Raw genomic sequence first — 6,289 nt, 5'->3', positions numbered from 1 at the left:
TATCTATTGCAGTTTAGGGTTTCTAAGACACTGAATATTGTTCTCTGAAAGTAAATTTATAAACTAGACAGAATTTAAACCCTTGTTAGTTTAAGCTGGTCTTAAACTAGGGCAAAGAACAGATCTCTCAAGATTTTTACAGAAGTTTCTAATTGTCTGCTTTCTAATAAGGCTTATGAATATAAAAGACTATATTCTATCACAATTCAAAAAGCAACAAAGTTTCTCGGACATGACCTGCAAATGCCTAGGCCTTGTTATTCCTTTCCCCAGCAACACATATTTTGCTTTATGAGAAAAATCCCTTTACCCCACTGTAGTGGGGAAAAGTCTTTACCCTCAGAAATATGTGCCATCTTCACTTTTAAGCTAAATGCAGATAATTGGGAATTTTATTTTTACTTACAAATACTAAACCATAAACCCCTTATATGCAAGGACATTTTGATAACCCCTACAGTGTATGGTAGAGGCCCAATGATCTTTTGAATAGATAGATGGAATAAAGCCCCAAGATACTTGAGAGATTCCTTCTTTAAGGCATTAGGCTGCTAATTACATCATCTATGGTTAAAGAGAAGAGCAGGGCACAATATTTGATCTTACTGGGGTGATGGATTAGCAGTCCACAGAAATCATCCCAGTGACTACCTGTCCAAGTCTTTCACACACCACTAGAATATTCTAGGAAACAGTACACCTTTTCAGGAGGGGGGGAGCGGAGAATGACTTCCAAATGAAAGAAATCTGGTTTTGATCCAAACAAAGCTTGATCTCCCCCTTCCCTTATCTTCCCTCCACTCTCATTACACTCATCTCCTCTGAATGGAATCATAATGAGCATAACAAGTTAAAGTTTTCAATTTAATAATACCAAACAAAAGGGAATTAAAGACTTGTTTTCAATATTTATTCCAGGGAAGAACTGATAATAGAAAACCTTAGATAATCTTGTTCATTTTGAAGCTCTAATCCAGACAAACTTGGACATGGAAAAAGGTTTCTGAACTAGTACAAATAATAATAAGTTAAATGTACTCATAAAATATACTCATAAAATGTACTCTTTTCTTCTTTATTTTTCTTCCAGGGCAGAACTTGTTATGAATTTCTTTAATTAATAAAGATTTCAAAGAAACTAACGGAAAACAGCAGAACTCTGGACAGAATGGCTGAGATGATCACTAGATACTTCACAGACTGGCCACCTACCAGAAACCCAATTTAACATTTGAAAATGTTATTTCTCTGCAATATCTCCCTCCACATTGTACCGCTAGAGATTTACAAACTATTAAGAAATATTAGGTTTACTAATGAAACTTTGTTAACATTTAGTGCCAATGAACTCAGTCAGAGGGCTGAGTCTGGGTATGCTGAGTACTATAGTTTGAAATTACAGGTTACACTAAATCAACCAAAAACGAATGTTCTTTTTAATTTACAGATTTATTTGTTGCTCTGAATACCTCTGGTTTACGGAAACTGAGTCTGTCAGAAAAGGATGAATCACTTTAGTGAATCTAACAAATTTCTTATTTGGGCAGCATAAAAGTATACCATTATAAGGACCCAAACAAACACAGAGTATGGAAAGGTGTCCCTAAAGTCAGTTCAGGAAGAATGACAAAGGGCTTTTTATTCTGGGATTTGTCTCTGGAAAGATTGTACATGTGTGCAGGAACACAGATCCCATCTGTTGCTTTAGAGCCAACAGGCTTTATTGTATTGACTTTGTGCTCTTATCTGATGGCAATAAATTCCCACCAGAGTGAAACACCAGCTTAGCCAGTGACCCCTGCTGTTCAAATCAGACAATGGAGCAGGACTTTCTTCCCAGAGAAACTCTGTGGCTTCTGGACTGCCCTCTATGAATGGTCTTGGGATTTTGCTATTTCTTTTCAGGATTTCCTAATGTGAGCAATTAGGAGATGCTTCATTTCAAGTCTCATCAGAGGTTGCGACACATCACTGAGCAATAAACTGCTGGGACCCCAGAAAGAGACAGGAAAATTGGAAAGAAGAGGACAGGGAAGAGGAAAGGAAAAGTATCCAGCAGAGCTCCTTACATACATGAGGTGCTCAATTAATAGATTTTTAATTAAGAGTGCCAAATGAACTAAATGTACACAGTTGACGCGAATTTCAAAGTTTTGAACCCCAAAGATCAAAGAATTACTATTGGTCCAGCAAATCCGAGACTTTATGCTGTGAACAAAAGAACAAATGGTTGGGAAGGACATGTACACTCCACAAATGGAATTTCCTTCCCAGAGGTCTGTGTCACTGAGCTAGCTGCCCCCAGGTGTTTTGTTGGGTTGGGTTTTATTTTTGGTTTTGTTTTCCAAGCAGAAGCAGTCCAGGGCTGCAAGTAGGACATGCCATGCCCAAGCCTCATTCTTTCTCCCCAAACGTCTAGGGCCATTTTCTCATTGAGGTAACAATAAAAGAAACAGAACCGAGTCTTTCCCAAAGCACCAACCACAGACAGCCTCCATGATGTGCCTAAGAAAAATACACTATAAAACATCTTTCTCGATCCATTCCAAACCGGTGTTTGACTAAAACACTCTGGCAGCTGGGGAAGAGCAAGAAAATGATCTGTTGCAGTAGATTATCACTGCGAGTGGAACTAGTTTTTGTTTGGTTGGTCGGTTCTTGTTTCGTTTTTTCTTTTTGTTTTGTTTTGTTTTTATCTTTTTGGAGCGCCTGTTTTTAATCATTCTACTGAGCTCAAAAGTATCCATCCACTGCCTTCAGGCTTTTCTAAAAGAGCAAGCTTGTTGTACTTAGTTCAAAAGAGGCCTCTGAAAGTTTGGGGGGGTGGGGGTCCACACCGGCTTTGGACCCACCAAAGAGCTCACTTTGGACTTACCAGAGAGCCAACACTGACTTGCAATTACAGCTCTCTCGGGGCCACCTCCTTCTCCGCCAAGTGGCGGGCAGGGAAGGCCGGGGGACCGCTGCTGCTTCACCCCCAGGGAGCCGTCCCCCCGCTCCAGGGCTCTGGCGCACCAAAGTCGTGGTCTCCAGAGCCCCTCCCGCGCCCTTCCTCGGCCAGTTCGCCCCTCCGGGGAAAAGAGGGCACCGAGTCCGAACCTCCCTAGATCCTTCGTTTGCTTTTTCAGCTCCAAATGGGAGCTCACCGGCCCCTTGAAACCTGAAAGCAGCAAAGAGGCTCAAGAGTTCGGGTTAGCAGTCGGTCAGCTGTTGGTCCTCCGAATCGACTCTTGTTTTCTTAATATGCGAGGCAAGGGCTTTCGCGTCGCAGGCCTGGACCTAGGTATTGGAATCTGCGTCGGATCCCTTGGAGAGCGCAGCAGGGAAGCGGCTGGTACCCGCCCGGCGTGCGCCTGCCGCGACCAGCTTCGCGTCCAGCTGCAGTCCGCGCCCTCACTCTTGAACGCAAGCGGAAGGAAGGCCAAAGGCGAAAGAACAAGCTAATCTCCCCCTCCTCCCCGCCCCCAGCCCCCCAAAAAAGCCAGCCTCACGGCCAACTTCTAGAAACGCAAAAGATCTCAGAACCTCTACAGCGTGCAGGGAGCAACTGCAACCCTAGAGGGACCCTCTGTTTTGGGAAATGGCGCCCTCAGATGGCTGCCGCGAATCCCACGGAAGGATGCTGGGGCTAGAGCGCCTCTCAATCGGGCCGGGAGCGGGGAAGGCCAGGGTCCCCAGCCCCGGGACGAGGCTTGACGTCACCCACCCGGCCGGCCTGCGCGCGGATGACAGCCAAGCGACGACGCTGGTGGAGACACCCAACAGGTCCGGACGCGTCGCCAAAGGACCGGAACTGCACCCAGCGGCAGCACGCGGCGTACCAGCAGTGCACCTCACTGTGTGACCCGGCTCCAGTCCCTTAAACCCTCGTGTCTCAGTGTCCCCGTGACACTTGCAAAATGATAATACCCACACCCACCTGTCGGGGGACAGTGAGGATTTCAGGAAACCGGGTGCCTTCAGCCGGTGTGTTAGTGCGGCCTCAGCGTGGGCGCGGCTCTCAGTTCCCCGCGCTTCCGCAGCCTGCTCCCGCCCTGCCCTTCTACCGGGGTCATCCCGACTCAGAACTTGTCTGCCATCACGCCTCAAAGCCCCCCGGGAGGCCGCGCTTTTTAGCAAGGAGCTTCGAAACGCAGGCTTTCCAGTCTTTTAAAGGAAGGGCGATCAGCGGGACCGTCAAGCTTGTTTCCAACTGAAGACTGCCCCTCCGAAGCCGGTGCTGGGCTTTGAGAGTCTAGAAACTGGCATGTTGTACACGTGGTTCTCCCCAGCTCTCGCTCCAACTCCTCAGAAGAGTCAACGTATTGGAGCGCGGCCGGGAGGCGCCGTTTCCCAGGCTCTTCGCTCCTACCCCGCAGGTGCAGGGCCCGCCAGCCCCCCGCTTAGAGACCCTAGCTGCAGGACTGAAGCTCCCTCCGAGCACGACAGTGAAGACCTGCCGGCCCAGACACTTGCGGTGGTTCTGGCGACACTGGCGGGAAGGCGGTGCCTGAGGATTCTTCAGTGCCTTGACTACAGGCAGGAAAGCGGGGCCAAATCCAGAACACAGGGTGGTTCGAGGCTCTTCTTCGGGCCTGCAGCATTTGGGTGGGATTTCGTTCCCTTGCGCGGGGCGGGGGGTGGGGCACGGAGTGGGGGACACGGAGATGGCCAACCCTATCACCAAGAACTCCTGGGTAGCCCCCTTTAAGCCGACTGAGAGGCGAGCACCCACTTCCGCTCATCCTGGGTGTGGGTGATTACAGTTTTCGTTCCTAAAACGAGCAAATACTGAATGGTTGGGGCAGGGAGGGGGCACTGGCTCCCGGTTTGTAAAAGCAAAAGCCTTTGTTGGCCTTCGCTGGGTGGCGAGGCTCTGAGGAGGCCCCTAGGCCGGAGCACCAGCCAGGAGCGCAGAAGAGTCTACCGAGGGAAGGAGCCGCGGCGGCGCTGCACCACGTGCGCGCCGCTCTCCGCGGTGGCACAGCGACCCCGGCTGGGGAGGCGCGCCGGGACCGTCACCCAGCATCGGCGTTCGTGCGGCTCTCACACAGGCAGAGGTCTTTGCTCGCGTCCTGGCCTCCGTGGAACGTTATTTTCTCGTCCCGCTTCAATCATCTGGTCTCGTGGACGCGCCTGTCACGCGGACACGCGCTTGGCCGGTCGTGCCCCCCTGAAAGCGAGGGGGTGGCTGAATGGAAAGGGAGTGGGGCGAGACTCCAGGTGAGGAAGGGAGACGCAGTCGGCGCAGGATGAGATCTACGTTGGGTGGTGCAGGTGCGATGGGGGCTCCGCGGGCCTCGGAACCTGACAGGTCAAGGCGGGACGCCGCGCGTGGTTGTGATGGAGACTCCGGCGCCCCCTGGCGGCGAGTGGGACCGCGCGGGCTGCGGAAACAATGCCTTGGGCCGCGCCCACCCGCGGAGCGCCTTGCTGCTCGATGGCTCCTGGGTGTGCGACGTTCCCCCGCCTAACCCGAGCGCGACGGCTTCGCGGTCCTTGTTCCCGCGCTAGGAGGTTTGAAGGGCCGAGACGACCCCAGGGGAGGGCGTTGGGGCTGGGGGCGGTGGAGGCGAGAGAGTCCCCTTTCCCGCCCCAAGGGCCAAGTCCTAGCATCTCCCAGAGCCCGGGTTCTGATTAAGTACTTGAGTCGGTGTGCTTGCGTCTCATGGGTTTATTTTCAAAACAGTTTGTGTTGGGGAGCGGGGGTTTTAGGCCTCTTGGTGCTTTTGTTAGAAACGTCAAGAAAGACCCAGGGCTAGTTCGCGAAGAGCGGTCTTTTGCTGCCGCCCCAGGCCCTTCCCCAGAAGATCACCCGGGTCAAAGAAAACATAGAAGCTGGACTTTTAGGGACATAGATTCTTGGAGACCAGGAGATGCTCTCCCTCCACTCCCAGACGGCGATTTTCCTGATGTGTTTACGGCCAGGAAGTGGTCGGAAATAACATTGAGCTGGCTCTCTCCATCCACCCGTTTAATCCCTCCCTGAAACACTCGGACCCCAACGCAGGCGGGAGGACTTGAATCTGAGAGGCGGAACAGGGGAATAGGGAAGCTGCGGACAGAGCCTGTGGAGAGCTCGGAGAGGCCGGAAAGTAGTAAAAATGCGCGCCCTTACATATGAAAGAACCTTGGCGGGGTCGCTCTCCCGGGATTTTCTGTTTGGACCCGCACAGCTACAGAGCTAGGGAAGTTGAGGGGGCGGAGACGACTTGCCCCTAAGGGGACTTGGGCGATTAGGAGGAAGGAGTCGTCTTGCGCGCGCGCGCACACACACACACACACACACACACACACACACACACACACT

The sequence above is a fragment of the Enhydra lutris genome, unplaced genomic scaffold (assembly GCF_002288905.1).
Source record: "Enhydra lutris kenyoni isolate GAN:26980312 unplaced genomic scaffold, ASM228890v2 scaffoldscaffold3, whole genome shotgun sequence".
NCBI classification, from domain to species: domain Eukaryota; kingdom Metazoa; phylum Chordata; class Mammalia; order Carnivora; family Mustelidae; genus Enhydra; species Enhydra lutris.
The sequence above is the reverse complement of the archived record's forward strand: the minus strand, read 5'-3'. Positions refer to the sequence as shown.